This window comes from Oryx dammah, unplaced genomic scaffold, assembly GCF_014754425.2.
Source record: "Oryx dammah isolate SB20612 unplaced genomic scaffold, SCBI_Odam_1.1 HiC_scaffold_3, whole genome shotgun sequence".
NCBI lineage: Eukaryota > Metazoa > Chordata > Mammalia > Artiodactyla > Bovidae > Oryx > Oryx dammah.
In genome coordinates, this window is record NW_024070187.1 from 70329455 (window position 1) to 70346783 (window position 17329).

The 17329-nt window shown below is 38.6% G+C and overlaps 1 protein-coding gene across 6 annotated transcripts in view; it reads right to left on the reverse strand.

The window, feature by feature from the left end:
* CLOCK (clock circadian regulator) overlaps positions 1–17329 on the reverse strand; it is a 125586-nt gene that overhangs the window by 74161 nt on the left and 34096 nt on the right. The gene's annotated exons all lie outside the window — the stretch shown is intronic.

The window sequence follows — 17329 nt, forward strand, 5'->3', positions numbered from 1 at the left end:
ACCCACCAGTATTCTTGCCTGGAGAATTGCCAGGGACAAAGCCTGGCGGGTTACAGTCCATGAGGTCACAAAGAATTGGACACGACTGAGTGACTAAGCACAGCACACAGCAGCATGCTCTTAATCACTGTGAAACAAACACCTCACAAATACTTCTAATGAAGGATACAGTTTTAGACATGTTATGCTTAAGATATCTATGGGACGTGGAAGAAGAAAAATGTCGAGCTGCTGCTGCTGCTAAGTTGCTTCAGTCATGTCTGACTCTGTTCGACCTCATAGACGGCAGCCCACCAGGCTGCTCCGTCCCTGGGCTTCTCCAGGCAAGAACACTGGAGTAGGTTGCCATTTCCTTCTCCAATGCATGCATGCATGCTAAGTTGCTTCAGTCGTACAGGCAGCTGGAAATATGGGTGTGGCTTTTAGGAAAGAACTGGGTGTAGATGTAAAGTGGGAGCCATCAAAGTAAATATGCACATTAAAGATAATGATTAAATGGATTTCTCTAGGGAAAAAAACATACAAAAGAAGAAAAAAGGCTAAGGCTCAAATCTGATGAAAAAAGTAACATTTTGGAGACAAGCAGAAGAGCAACCAATAAAATGGGGAGAAGGCAGAGCAAAAAAATGTAAAGAAATGGGCTTCGGAAACAGTTCCTGAATGTGAATTATGGCTCATAACAGAAGTACCTAGCCCATAAAATTGTTCTGAGGATCAGCTATGTTACATGTTTGAAAAAGTATGTAGAAAACCCAACAAATGAGTGATAAATTTTAAGTATAATTAGTGTTAATAATACCATCAACTAGATGGAAGAAGACCAATCAAAGATAAAGAAGAAAGCCATGAAGGACTACTTGTCACTAAAATTAGAAGAAAAGAGTACTTCAAGAAGTTGACAATGTCAACACTGCACCGAGGACAAGAAAATGACTCTCAAGTGTCTATTACATTTAATAACAGTCTGAGAAGTTTGTGACAGAGAAATGAAATAGACACAGAACAATGCTTTAAAAGAGTAAATGAGGACTGCCTTTCTTAAAAAAAAGTTTGGTGAGAAGTGTCAATAACTTGAAACACTTAAGTCCTTTGACCTAGTAATCTCATTTTGGGGGGAAAAAAAAGGAAATAATCAGAGGTGAATGCATTATTATTTAAAACAGTAAAGCTAGACAGATTAAACATCCAACAGCAGTAAAAGTGACATTAAAATATAATGAACATAAATCCAAAATACGTCAAAGTATCAACTGTTGTTATTTGAGTAATTAGCTTACGGATTTTTTCCATTTTTACTTTTTCTTTAGCACTTTCTAAAATTTTTCTAAGAACATGTATTATTTTATAACAAGGAAACCTTAACTGCTGCCTTTTTCTTGTTTCCTTTTAACTGTCCAACATTAGAGACTGGGCTGAGGGAAAAAAAAAACATGAGTAACAAAGTAACATGCTACTATTACCAAACAAGTAAAAGAGACTATCTTCCTATGTACTTGTTCCTGTAACTTAAAGAAGGAGCATTTTATTTCATCTAATTATTAATATTAAATTACTAATTTAAAAGGTTTAACTCAAGAACCTCGGTTTAAAAAATGGAAACTACAGTAAATCCTTTTCTAACCTAATAACCTATTGACCTACTGACCTACTTTGGAATTTAGGTTAGTTAAATCTGATATCACAGACCTTTCTGGGACTGAGGGATCTATTGATATAAACATTAATTAAAAGTAGTGCTGAAATTTAATTGATATAATACAAAACCCAACCATCCTTAACTATGTTTATCATCATTTATGAAAAAGTCAAACTTGCTTCTGCAGATTATTGTTTGTATTATAGTTAAAAAGATAATTATTTCTAAGAGAACAATTTTAACTTGTAAAGAAAGGCTGAAATACTTTTTAAATTATTTAATGAATGAGTAAAGATGAAATTTAAGTTCTCAATGAAATAAAGTTCTCAGTTTATTCAGTACTGAATGGGAACATTAGTTCACTTCCACAATGGATATGAAACATTAGCATGATAAAAAATTCTTGATTCTACAGTAGCTTGTAATGCCAATTTAAATCTAAAATAGACAGCAAAAACAAGAAACACACCCTAAATCAAAGTCTCACAATCCAGACCTCTTAGAACCAAAGAATATTCTGGTTCAAGACAAACATCAAATGCTAAAAAAATTCTACCCTGTCAATGTCTAGATGTGAAGCATTTTTAAGGCCTTATTAAGTAAACAAAAACTGAAAGATTAATACAGCTCTCTTGCTAGCACACAAGACAACTGCAATTATTCAACAAATTTATTTCTTCAAATAATGTCTGAGTTCCCTTCTGGCTCTGTCAGTAAAGAATCTGCCTGCAATGTGGGAGACCTGGGTTCAATCCCTGGGTTGGGAAGATCCCCCGGAGAAGGGAAAGGCTACCCACTCCAGTATTCTGGCCTGGAGAATCCCATAGACTATACGGAAAGTTCAAGGGGTTGCAAAGAGTCAGACACAACTGAGTGACTTTCACTTTCCCTTTCCCTCTTCATGTGATGGACTGATCTGGTCCACAGAATACATGAGCACCTTAACTCTTTTTTGAGATGAGAGTGAGGCCTGAGACTGTCCTCAGCCTCAAATGAGCCTCACAGAAGATCTGAAGTGCAGCAAGAGTTCAAGCCCAAGACTCAGCATCAACTACATACTGAACCAGGTACCACACCCTAAACCTGGACACCATCCTGCACTAAGCCCTACATTAGTATTCACAGGAAGAAAGAGGGGACCTTGTGGTAGGCAGAATGAGGCCCCACTAAAAGGACCACGCCCTAATTCCTGAAATCGGGACTACGTAGATGCAATAAGGTTAAAGATTTTGAGATGAGCAGTTAGTTTATGCCAGATTATCTGGGTGATCCAATGTAATCATACAAGTCTTTAAAAGCAGAGGACCTTTCCTGTTCACGGTCAGAGCAATGTGAGACAAAAGAGAAGCAGGCAATGTGGCTGGTTTTGAAGGTGAAAGAAGACAGCCACAAGTCAAGGAATATAGGCAGCTTCTGGAAGCTTGAACATACAAGGAAACATTCTCTCTCCTCTGAGGCTCCCAGAAAGAATGCAGCCCTACTGACATCTCTTGCCTTTAGCCCAATGAGACCCTTATGAAACTTCTGAGCTGCAGGACTGTAAGATAGTAATAATAAATTTGTTCTGTTTTAAACCATTAAGTTTGCAGTACTTTCTAAGTTTGTCATTCTATGGCAGTAATAGAAACTTAATACAGGTCTAAAATCTCTGGCTGCTCTTGAGAAATCTGCCTTTCCCAAACCCTTTCTCCCTCCATAGTCACAATAATCTACCTAGGAAACCACAGGGACTAATCTCATTATGCCCTACTTTCCTTCATATCAGTCACCAGGAGAGGATCAAGACTCAGGTCACCCCACACCACCTAGACTTTTGTTCCTACACACTCTGTATATCCCCACATTGATACCGTCCCCCTTTCCCAATTTTCAAAATCCTTTGATTGTGTCCTGTAGACACATTATCATTAGCAAAACATCCTATTTCCTCAATATTGTTTTTGCACACTCTCTTCCCATTTCCTGCCCCAACAGATCTCTCTTCTCCAGGAGTTCTGCTCTCGCTCCAGGCCTTACCATTTACCACTGGGCGGAACTCAAGGCGTCAGCCGGGCTGCATTTCTTTCTGGAAATTTGAACAAGAAAATCTGTTTCCTAGTCTTCACAAGCTTCTAAAGGCGGCCTGCAATCTTTGGCTCAGGGATCCCCTCCCCAATGATCAAAGCCAGGAGCAGGTCACATCCTTCTCAGGTTGTCATCTCTTTTGCTTCCCTCTTACCTTATCAAGACACTTGTAATTACACTGGGCCCACCCAGGTAATCCAAGATAATGATCCCATTATAAGGTCAGCTGATTAGCAACCTTTAGTCCTCTCTGTCATCAAACCTAACAGTCAGTTTCTGGGAACTTAGGACATGGACATCATTGAAGGACCATTATTCTGCCTACCACATACTAAGACCCAAGAAAACTCTCTGGTGAACACAAAATATCTTCTGGGTATAAACATGAAATAATCTGATCCATCAATAGATAAGACTGTATCACCATTCAGAACTTTGTAACTACGTGAACTCTTTTCCTTTTGTCTTTCTTGAAGGGAACTGAAAAATATTATAGATGAGAATGCCAGTTGCATGAGTTCAAATGCAACAGAATGTCTAACTTTATTGCTATATGCAACAGGCTCAAGGCATGCTTTTCTCAAAGTCTTAGTTTAATATCCAAGTGAATATGACAGCAGATTTCCCTTTTGGACAATTATTTAATGGGCTACACCATATAAAACGGCATAATCTGTAAGTGTCAGGAAGCATTTAACAGGAGGCTTCCTGTGTGCTGTTTTAGATCTGTCAGCAATTTTCTGCTCCTTATTAATTCCTGAATACTCGGGAATTAAGAGGAAAGGCAAGCCTCTCCCCGGGGCTGAAGAATCCAGGTATTTCCTTCATTAGTTTTTCTATACAGTGATAAGTACCCTCTTCCTTCTTGTGAACCATAAGGTAAAAGTGATTGTTTACAACTCTCTCTCTCTTTAATATGGATCGCCTATGTTCTGTAAGTCTGGAATTTTAATCTTTATCTTTGCTGAGAATAACTACCTTGTAAGACAGTATATATGCCCACACCATGTTGATTAAAACACCTTTGCTCCATCAGAGCTCTGGTCCCCGTGTCCTTCTTTCTCTTTCTCTCTCTCTCTCTCTCTCAGGTTTTTTCTTTGGAGCGCAGAGGCTCTCTGAGTTCACTTTCCTGCCTGGGCTTCTAAGACCCTCTCGAGAAGGCGCCTGAGGCCTCCGTGAACAGAGCAAGCCCCGTGTCATGGGCTTTATTGGCTTTTTGCGTAAACCAAGGAATATCAGCCTCTTTCTCTCCTTACCTTCTTATTGTCGACTCTGGACCACCAGGTTACGGTCCATTAAAGGACCTCAACATGTAAGTATCAAACAGATGTCTAACAGGATTGATAGATCCCAGCCTTTCTGGAATGTTTTATTTTTAAGAGGTACTTTATGTAAATTTCTGAGATGGGTCTCCAGAAAAAGAGAGAGTAAATTATATCAACTCAAAAGAAGTACAGAATTTTATCAGTGCTATAAAACTACAGGGACCCGTCAAGAAATTTGATTAAGTAATACTGTGAAAATAATAGGTTTAGGGTCAGCTCATGAGATGTTCAATAACTTACAACTAATACATATAAATCTTATAACAACATTATGACATATACTTCATCAATGAGGCCACCAGATGCACATAAATACTACCAAAACTTACATTGTCAAGGCCACAAATACTCCTCTTTTTGCAGTGCAATCATTGTTTTGATCTATTAAAATTTCAGTAAACTACCAAGTTGCTTTTGTGCAGCCAAGTAGGTCAGGCAAGTTCACAATCACCTGAAAACCAGCTCAAATAAGTTTCGATGCATTCTGAATCACATAATATTCAGAAAACTGTCATCATCAATGTATTTTTTCTTCACTAAAATTATTATATCTACATTTATTTTCAAGATAAAATTCATCTCCTTTAAATCATAAGATTTTACAATGCATGATTTATGCATATGTTGTCCATTTTCACTTTTCTATACCTATTTACTTTTAAAGCTCTCAAATAAGCAAAACTACATGGATATATTAAGTACCTTAGCTGACTATTATTTTTTCAATCCACTGACTGACTGCTTGAACCTCACCTGCAATGACAAGGTCTGGGAAAATCACAGGCCAAGACCCTATCTGAACCCATTCCCTTGATACTCCAAGTATCAAGTTCCTTTGATACTCCAAGGGAGTTGGAACTCCCTTGATACAGACACATTTGCAGTATTCAAGTAAGAGTTGTTGTTTATTCCTTAAGTCATGTCTGACTTTTCTGCAACCCCATGGACTGTAGCCCACCAAACTCCTCTCTTTGTCCATGGGGTATTCCAGGCAAGAATACTGGGTTGCCATTTTCTTCTTTAGGGGATCTTCCTGACCCAGGGATGGAACCTGTATCTTCTGCATGACAGGCAAGATTCTTTACTGCTGAGCCACCAGGGAAGCCCTTCATGTAAGAATAATCAAGGATAAAAGAGGATATGTAAATGGCATGCTAACTCAGCTAGAAGACCTACGACCAGGCTTCACAGGATGCAACCTAGACATAACAAGCATTATATAAGAGAGACATACCCTTGAAACAGAAGAAACATGATTTGAGATTTCCACTGATGATTATCTTCAAGTCTGCTATTGAGTCCATGTAGTAAGTTTGTGTTTCATATATTTTCAGTTCTGAAATTACCACTTGTTTCTTTTATATGGTTCTATATCAGAGGAGAACTATCATTCTATTCATTTCAAAAATGTTCACTTTTGCCTCACTGCGCAGGGATATAACATAGCAGTTACTTTAAAATCTTTTTCTGATAATTCCATCATCTGAATCATCTCAGGGTTGCCATCCATTTATTGTCTTTTCTTGTAAAAAACAGTCAGATTTTCCTGTTTCTTTGTATGTAAAATAATTCTGTATTATATCCTAGGCATTCTGAATATTAGTTTATGAAATTAGATTCTGTTAACATCTTCTGGAGAATCTGACTTTTTTTTTTGCCTAAGTTTATACTACAAGTTATATATTGCCTTCTAAGGGTGGTAGTACTACTGTCAGCTCAGTTTGCAAAGTCTTTACTATGTTACTTGGGTTCATCCTCTACATTCATCACTCCAGCAAGTCTAGGAATTGACAGTGGTTTACATCATAGGACAGTTTTCTGTCTTTTCTGTGTTTCTTTGGGTCTGTCCATGCATGTGTAGCTCGTAAGGTGGGGCCTTTGTGAGTCTCCCTTCACATTAGCCCTCTTCCCTGTGAGATTTTTCCAGCACGCATCAATTCCACAGGCCTTTTCCCCAAATCCTCTGACAAGAAAAATGGTTTTCTCTCAGTTTTAGTGTTTGTGCCACCATGGCAATGCAACTTTATAGGCGGAGATGGTCTCAGGGCAGGCTTAGGAGAGAAAAAGAAAAAAAAGGGGAGGTGATTTCCTTTTCCTTGTCTTCTGGTAAGAAATAAGGGTCTTCTCTTGGGGTTTTTGCAAACTTCCAAACCCACTGTGCAGTTCCGTAGTTCAGCCGACTATTTGGTCAAAGCTGGGTCATGGAAAGAGAGAAAAGGGATATTCACCACTATACAGGTTATTTTTCAAGTTATGAGTTCTCAATTTGCCTATTATTAATTTCCAGAGTCCTTACATAGCTAGCTGCTTTTGGTATTCTATTGAGTATTTCATTCTAATCAGTCAGACAGAGGCTTACTCCACTTTGGCCTATGCACTGTATTATATCTACTTCCCAACAGACTTTCACCTGATGGCTTTAGTAGTTAAAGGTGGCTCAGCAGTAAAGAATTCACCTGCCAATGCAGGAGACGCAGGTTCAATGCCCAGGTCAGGAAGATTCCATCCTCTGGAGGAGGAAACGGCAACCCACTCCAGTATTCTTGCCTGGAGAACGCCATGGACAGAAGAGCCTGGTGGGCTACAGTCTACAGAGTTGCAAGTCAGACACGACTGATCAGCTGAGCATGCATGCACACAACTGGTCATTATCTAGATCACAGTTCTATTAGAAATTGCACTGTGGTGAGCTTCTAATCCTCAATCATAGGTAGTAGCATTTCTTAATACCTATGATTCTTCTATAACAGTCAACTTTCCCTCTGAACTATTTGGTTATCCTGGAATAAAGCCTGTGCAGAAAATAAAAAATAAATGATCTTTCACTTACCAATGATTCCAGAGTAATGAAATGAGAGTTATTTTTAAAGAATTATTATAAACTTTTGAATTCTTATATATTTGGGTTTCAATCTTTAGTTAATACGTATTTTTAAACCTACTGTTATGGAAAATTTCAAATACACACAAAAGTAAAAAAGAATAATGATTAACTCATGTATCCATCACCTATTTTCAATAATTATGAAATCATGGTCAATATTGTTTCACCTATTCTGTCCCTTCCCCATTCTTTCCTATCTTCCTCTGTATTATTTGAATCAAATCCCCCAAATTATATTATTTCATCTGTAAATATTCTAGTATGAATTTATAAACTGTAAGGACTTTGAAAAAAACATAATCACAATATAACTAACTTTAAAAGTTAAAAGATGTGGAAGACCTCTACACACAAAACGGAACATTTCTGACAGTAATTTTAAAAGATCTAAATATATGGGAGATAGTAAACTATGGTTAATGTATTGAAAGTCTCAATATGGAAAAATATTTAATATATCCAATCCATCTACAGATTCAACATTAAACTAGACAATAATAAGAAGAAATAAAGAATACTTAACATGCTTAATATTAAGTAGGGATTTATTATTTATTTACTTCTTTAGGAAACTGACAGGCTGAGTATAAAATCTTAATTGAAATTCAGAAGGGCAAGAACAACCAAAGCAATGCTGAATAACAAAGGGTGGAGAACTTAAAGCTGTAATACTTAAGAGTATGGCACTGGCACAACAACAAAGAGACCAATGAAACAGAGACCAACAGACACAGAGTCCAACAATAGACCCACAGATAGTCACCTTAACTGCTGAATTCCGAAAAGTATACTCCTTTCAATAAATAATGCTGAACCAAATGAATTTCCAAGTAGACAACAAAATAAAACATGAATCCTACCAAACACCATGCAAAAAATTAAACACTCAAGTTTATAGAGGAAAACATAGCAGAATTATCTTCTTGGCTTTGAGACAAGGAATCCTTAAAACATGCAAAGCACTAACCATAAAAGAAGAGTTTGATAAAACAGACTTATTAAAATTTACAAATTATATTAGTATATAATATTAAAACAGTAAAGAAGTAGGATAGAAGTCTTCTATACTTAATCAAGAAACTTATCCTAGAAATAAAGACTGCAAATGTAAGATAGACAATCCAACAGAAAAATAGGCAAATAACATGAACAGGCATTTCTCAAAAGAGGATAAAACAAAGAATCAATAAGCATATATAAATATGTGCTAACCTTTTAAGTTATCAGGGAATAACAAATTAAAACTACAAAAAATTTCACTAGATTTACAGCAGTTCAGTTCAGTTGCTCAGCCGTGTCTGACTCTTTGTGACCCCATGAATCACAGCACGCCAGGCCTCCCTGTCCATCACCAACTCCCACAGTTCACTCAAACTCACGTCCATCGAGTCAGTGATGCCATCCAGCCATCTCATCCTGTCGTCCCCTTCTCCTCCTGCCCCCAATCCCTCCCAGCATCAGAGTCTTTTCCAATGAGTCAACTCTTCTCATGAGGTGGCCAAAGTACTGGAGTTTCAGCTTTAGCATCATTCCTTCCAAAGAACCACCGGGGCTGATCTCCTTTAGGATGGACTGGTTGGATCTCCTTGCAGTCCAAGGGACTCTCAAGAGTCTTCTCCAACATCACAGTTCAAAAGCATCCATTCTTAGGCACTCAGCTTTCTTCCCAGTCCAACTCTCACATCCATACATGACTACTGGAAAAACCATAGCCTTGACTAGACGGACCTTTGTTGGCAAAGTAATGTCTCTGCTTTTGAATATGCTATCTACGTTGGTCATAAGTTCCCTTCCCAAAGAATAAGGGTCTTTTAATTTCATGGCTGCAATCACCATCTGCAGTGATTTTGGAGCCCCCAAAAATAAAGTCTGACACTGTTTCCACTGTTTCCCCATCTATTTCCCAGGTTTAAAGAAGAAGAGTTATTAATTTGAAACACTAATAATTTTAAGTGTTGTTGAGGATGAAGAGAAACAAGAACTCGTGTACAATGAGGGTGTAAGTTGATTCAACAACTTTGGAAAACTAAACTAGGAAGCATCTACAAAAGCTAAACACCCAAATACCCTGAGACTCAGCATGTTCCTCCTTGGTTATCTATCCAACAGAAGTTTTAATTTGTTATTCCCTGATAACTTAAAACTTTTGACATACCTATGTGCCAAAAGACATGCTCAAGAATGTTCACAGCAGAACTGTTTATAGTAGTCAAAAACTGACAATAAACCAAATGCTCATCAACTGTACAATGGATGAATAAATTGCAGTATATACAAATAATGAAGTATTACAAAGCAATGAAAAAGGATGAGCTACTGCCATATGAATCAATATGAATGACTCCTGCCAACAAGATGTTGATCATAAAAAAAATGAAGTTCAAGAATAGACAATACCAATGAAGACTGAATCAAGCCAGAATAATAGTTACCTTTGGGAGAGCATGATGACTGTCAGGGGGCATGAAGGAGGCTCCAGGATTGATGAAAATGTTCTATATCTTGACCTTGGTATTAGTATTGGTTAAACAAGTGCTCACTTCATAAAATTTCATCAAAATGACACTCGGTATTTATGCACTGTATGATATGCATGTTTTAATTCAATAAAAAGCATTTAAAAGTTAGCAATACTACATCAGTTCCTTGATCTTTCTATCTTTAACTTTTTGGTTATTTTACTTGGTGAAACTGAAGTCTAGCAGAACTAGGTTTCTATTATCAGTCTAACTCCTACTTGGGTACTAAAAGTCATAGTTACTTTCTTTTTCTGGACAATTACTGAAGAATAGTCTTATGTGTGGATCCTTCCCACATTATGAGGGCAACAAAAGTCTACCCTGAAGTTAGACTTATATGTACAAACTAGATAATTCTAAGATAGTATTTTTTTCTCAAAATATATATAATCAATTTTCTATATTGAGCTCCAAATCACCAGTTCCCACCGTCTGTATCTGGAAAAAAGGAGGTAAGAAAACACAAAGCTTCTGAGGCTTAGCATCTAAGCTCTGGTCTAGCTAAATTTGAAAAGTCAAAGTCACTCAGTCGTCTCCAACTCTTTGCGACCCCACAGACTATATGTTAAATTCTCCAGGCCAGAATACTGGAGTGGGTAGCCTTCCCCTTCTTCAGGGGATCTTCCCAAACCAGGGATCAAACTCAGGTCTCCTGCACTGCAGGTGGATTCTTTACCAGCTGAGCCACAAGGGAAGCCAAACTTGAAAAAAGCATATCAAAATAAGGTGTAAGCATAATGCTGCTCTGAAATAAAATGAATTATTAAATGCAATGTACTTTAAAAATAATGCATATCACAATGTAAATGCTCACCAGAAAGTCTGCGATTCTTTACACCCAGTTTGAAAAACATTATAACAGATCCTTACTCTTGAATTTCCTTCAAAATATTTAAGATAATAAAAAATAGATCTACTTTTAAAAAAAACATATTTATGGAACTAAAGTAAAACTTAAATATATTTTTATTGAAACAAGCTGAAGTGAACATTAAAGAAAAGTACACGATAAATGAAAGTTTAATAAACTATACCTAGATTTTTTTTTAAGTTCTAAATTATATTATTATTTAACTATGATGTTAGGAGAAATCCTATATATACTTTATCCAGTTGGCCAAATTTTAACATCTACATCGTCATCTTCACATACAGATGAACAAATTTTCTGAAACATTTGAGAGTAAGGTGCATATACCATGCCCTTTTACTCCCAAATACTTAAACATGTACCTCCTAAGAACAAAGATATCCTTTTATAATCTAGTGTCTATTTTTTAAAAGGAGTAAATAAAGTCCTTTAGGGCATTCGTCTTCCTCCAGTTTAGGATTCAGTTTAGTCATGTATTAGATTTAGCTATTGTATCTCCTGAGCAGAAGATATTAAAGAGGTGCCAGGAAAAAGCATCTGCCTGCAATGCGGGAGACCGGGTTCGATCCCTGGGTTGGGAAGATCCCCTGGAGAAGGAAATGGCAATCTACTCCAGTATTCTTGCCTGGAGAATCCCATGGAAGGAGAAGCCTAGTTAGGTTACAGTCCACGCGGTCGCAAAGAGTCGGACACGACTGAGCAACTTCACCTTCACCTTCAAGAATACACAGGGGCTTCCGGGTGCCCTTTCCCAATAAAATCTCTTGCTTTGTCAGCACATGTGTCTCCTCAGACAATTCATTTCTGAGTGTTAGACAAGAGCCCAGTTTCGGGCCCTGGAAGGAGTCCCTCTTCCTGCAACAAATGGCAGCTCTGGCGGGACTCTTCTTCGCTGAGACGGACATCCTGACCACTCGGGGTACTCAGAGGCCAGCTTGCCTGCCAATGGACCAGACCCAGCGGCCCCAACTGGGACCCTTTTGTCCCTGGTCTCCTCCTGACGCGGACAACTGGCCAGAGTGCCCCGACCAGTAAGGAACAAGAGACTTTATTGACCTCTCTCCCCTTCCCTCTCTCTTTCCTCTCCTTAACCCTTCCTATCCTTCCCTGTTTTTCTAGTCCCCTGGTCCTGCATGCAGGAATCTGGTGGAAGGGGCCTCAGCCTGAGCTGAGGATTGGAGACTGATCACCTCCTCTTGGCAGAGAACTCAAATCCTGGTTCTGCTCTGGTCTGATTTCTGGTAGGGCCAAGTTCCAGTCCTCCCTTCTCTGGAGGCCCAGGGAAAAGTCCTGTAACGCCTGGGTATCTGTAGGTGGCAGGAGACGTCTGTAAGGCCACTCCTTTTGCCCCCCCTCTCCTGCCTCCTCCCCCTTCTTCTTTCAACCTGGCTTCCTTTCCTCCCTCAAAATCTTTGATGTTAGTACTTAGATCTGAAGTTCTGTGTCTCTATAGGAGGTTTTCTGAGAGACTGTATTCTTTCTTGTATTTAAGGGCTTCCCTGGTGGAGCCCAGGTTAAAGCGTCTGCCTGCAATGTGGGAGACCTGGGTTTGATCCCTGAGTAGAGAAGATCCCCTGGAGAAGGAAATGGCAACCCGCTCCAGTATTCTTGCCTAGAGAATCCCATGGACGGAGAGGCTTGGTGGGCTACAGTCCACGGGTCACAAACAGTCGGACACGACTGAGCGACTTCACTTTCACTTTTCCTGGTGGCTCAGAGGTTAAAGCGTCTGCCTGGAATGCAGGAGACCCGAGTTCTTCCCCTGGGTCGGGAAGATCCCCTGGAGAAGGAAATGGCAACCCACTCCAGTACTCTTGCCTGGAGAATCCCATGGAGGGAGGAGCCTGGTAGGCTACAGTCCATGGGGTCTCAAAGAGTTGGACATGACTGAGCGACTTCACTTTCACTTTCACCAAGAATACACAGAGGAACTATACAAAAAAGATCTTCACGACTCAGATAATCACAATGGTGTGATCACTCATCTAGAGCCAGACATCCTGGAATGTGAAGTCAAGTGGGCCTTAGAAAGCATCACTACAAACAAAGCTAGTGGAGGTGATGGAATTCCAGTGGAGCTATTTCAAATCCTGAAAGATGATGCTGTGAAAGTGCTGCACTCAATATGCCAGCAAATTTGGAAAACTCAGCAGTGGCCACAGGACTGGAAAAGGTCAGTTTTCATTCCAATTCCAAAGAAAGGCAATGCCAAAGAATGCTCAAACTACCGTACAATTGCACTCATCTCACATGCTAGTAAAGTAATGCTCAAAATTCTCCAAGCCAGGCTTCAGTAATATGTGAACCGTGAACTTCCAGATGTTCAAATGGTTTTAGAAAAGGCAGTGGAACCAGAGATCAAATTGCCAACATTCGCTGGATCATGGAAAAAGCAAGAGAGTTCCAGAAAAACATCTATTTCTGCTTTATTGACTACACCAAAGCCTTTGACTGTATGGATTACAATAAACTGTGGAAAATTCTGAAAGAGATGGGCATACCAGACCACTTGACCTGCCTCTTGAGAAACCTGAATGCAGGTCAGGAAGCAACAGTTAGAACTAGACTGGAACAACAGACTTGTTTCAGATAGGAAAAGGAGTACATCAAAGCTGTATATTGTCACTCTGCTTATTTAACTTATATGCAGAGTACATCATGAGAAACGCTGGGCTGGATGAAGCACAAGCTGGAATCAAGATTGCTGGGAGAAATATCAATAACCTCAGATGTGCAGATGACACCACCCTTATGGCAGAAAGTGAAGAAGCACTAAAGAGCCTCTTGATGAAAGTGAAAGAGAAGAGTGAAAAAGTTGGCTTAAAGCTCAACATTCAGAAAATTAAGATCACGGCAACCGGTGCCATCACTTCATGGCAAACAGATGAGGAAACAGTGGAAACAGTCGCTGACTTTATTTTTGGGGGCTCCAAAATCACTGCAGATTGTGATTACAGCCATGAAATTAAAAGACACTTGCTCTTTGGAAGGAAAGTTATAACCAACCTAGACAGAATATTAAAAAGCAGAGACATTATTTTGTCAACAAAGGTCCGTCTAGTCAAGGCTATGGTCTTTGCAGTGGTCATGTATGGATGTGAGAGTTGGACAATAAAGAAAGCTAAGCGCCGAAGAATTGATGCTTTTGAACTGTGGTGCTGGAGAAGACTCTTGAGAGTCCCTTAGACTGCAAGGAGATCCAACCAGTCCATCCTAAAGGAGATCAGTCCTGGGTGTTCATTGGAAGGAATGATGTTGAAGCTGAAATGCCAATATTTTGGCCACTTGATGTGAAGAGCTGACTCCCTGGAAAAGACCCTGATGTTGGGAAAGAGTTATGGCAGGAGGAGAAGGGGATGACAGAGGATGAGATGGTTAGCTGGCATCACCAACTCATGGACATGAGTTTGGGTAAACTCTAGGAGTTGGTGATGGACAGCGAGGCCTGGCGTGCTGTGGTTCATGGGGTTGCAAAGAGTCAGACACGACCAAGCGACTGAACTGAAACACCTTTTAAATTGCCTTGGTCTTTATAAGGTATTCTACAAGACACGATTTTAAAACAGGTTTTTGAGTAAATCAAACAGGGAAGTTTCATTAAAAAAGAGATTAAATTGAAGAGTTGGGAAAAGTTTCAGAAGACTCAGATGAGAATATATAAAACTTCCTACTCAAGAGTGGCTTTAGTATGTACATATTTTTAAAGTTTTATTATCAAAAGGTTTCTAGATTTGATATTGTTAAAACTTATCCCTCAAGATGTCGAAAAATTATTATAACTTAGACAAATTAAAAATTCTTATTTAACAGACAAATCTGGCCAATGATTTGATAGCTATCTGTAAGGAATGAATTCAGAAATGGATTCAGAAAAAATTGCTGTTTTCATCAAAATTCTCTCCTACAGTAACAAAAAGATACCTAATCCCAGTAAGCAAATCTTTAAATGAACTGGAATTATTGTGATCATGCATAGAAATAACAACTCTTTGAGATACACGATATCATGTACTTTTACTCAACAAACATTGACTGTGTGCCAACTATGTGCCAGATTTATGATAGCTACAAAGAGATCAATAATTTTTAAAAAATTAGGCATGGTACTCACCCTTAAGAAACATAATTTAGCAAACCTAAGATTCCTGCTTTCAGACAGGAAAGGTATTATTTTTCTCTATTTTGAAAACAAAGCAACTAGGATGCAGAGTGGTATGTCAAACTGCACAGAACTGTGAAATGTTCTAGAGACGTAAGAAGTTAGTAATAGTTGCTCAGTCATGTCTGATTCTTTGCAAACCCATGGACAGTAGCCTGCCAGGCTCCTCTGTCCATGGAATTCTCCAGGGAAGAATACTGGAGTGGGTTGCCATTTCCTTGTCCAGGGGGTCTTCTCAACCCAGGGAAAGAACCTGGGTCTCCCACATCGCAGGCGGATTCTTTACCATCTGAGCCACCAGGGAAGCCACAGAAAAGAGCACAAGAAAGGTATATCCTAAAATTGTGGTCTTAAATCTCCTAACAGAGGACTTAATTTGCCTCTGTCAGGCTGCAGAAGACTCCTTAAAAATATCCTCCAGTCTATCCACTGACTCCAAAAGGGACCATGTTCCTTAATTCCCAATGTACATACTAGCCTTGTTCCACTGAGTCAGCCACCAACTACTTTCCAAATAATATATTAGTACTTTTACATAAAAATATGGTAACAGATATATCTCCTTACATAGAAACAGATAATGTCCTTTACAGATAAACTCCTTACATAGAAAAAAACAGAAACTGCACAAAAGGTATATACTACCAGATACTTTTAGAATGGATGTTATAATAAATATGCAAATCGAAGACAGGCTGGTCATAGTGGTTCTTTAACAATTTAACTGTGTTGGTGGTAGGCTATAGTAGGCCATATGAGTCAGTGAAGTTTGGTTCTTTTCAAAGTTGTATGTAACCTAATACCTTTTCATTCAATTAGTGTGAGGAATGCCACGGCTAGAAGAAACAGGATGAAGAGTGTTAGAATGTTAATTTTAAACATTCTGTTAGGAGGAGAGTTGAACCTCTAATAATAACGATTTTTTTATACAATTACTAGGCTCTGCAGTCTAACCTGTGTTCTCGGGCAGGGTGTTTTCATGAATTAAGATTATATCATTAGTTTTAAAGTGCTTTTGAAAAGTAGGCCTTATTTCTATCTTTTTGTACTGGGAGAAATATATAATAGAAACTGACTTGGATTACTCTGGTGTAAACTCATATTACATAAAACCTTAACTATTGAATAAATGAATATTTAATATTGGTTATGCCACTGGGATGTCCTGACCCAACATCAAGATTCTAAACCCTACTGTCGATATGAACTCTAGAGTAGGACTATGCTGTTATCTGTAGTGTAACTTGCTGTGCTGATCAGTTTTTTGGATCGGTAAGGGATCAAACATTTTGACTATTTGGTCTAAATTTTAATCATTCAGAGACTTTTTTGTTCTCTGAGATCACCCCAAACAAAACCGCTAACCCATATAAAAGTGTTATTATCCCATGATGATTTAGTTCATTTGGGGGCGGGGCATTAATTAAATAAAGCTCCATCAGTCTTCTGGTCTTATTTTGTTATTCCCACCTCTTCACAGGAAGGTCAATTTCACTGGTTAAGAAATAGGAAAACCCTTGCGAGGCCACTCACACAAGTCTTTATTCAGAAAACAAGCGATTATGCTACCTTTGCATGGTCAGGATAATAGATGTCACTGGGCAAGCAGTGCCTCTAATATTAGTCAGGCCAGAGGTGACACTCTCGGTAAATAGGCAAGGTTTGTACTTGCTGCGTTCCTTTTACTTTTTAAAAATCTTTTAGTAGGTGCATACCTCTGTCAGATTAAGAGTAATTTTAATAAATAATGTAACATTGACTTAGATTTGTTATCTACCAATGATTCCATTACTTATATAAGCTTATTCAAGAAGAAACATTTCCTATTAGTCATATTAACATTATTGTTTCTTTTAATTAATAGATTAGTC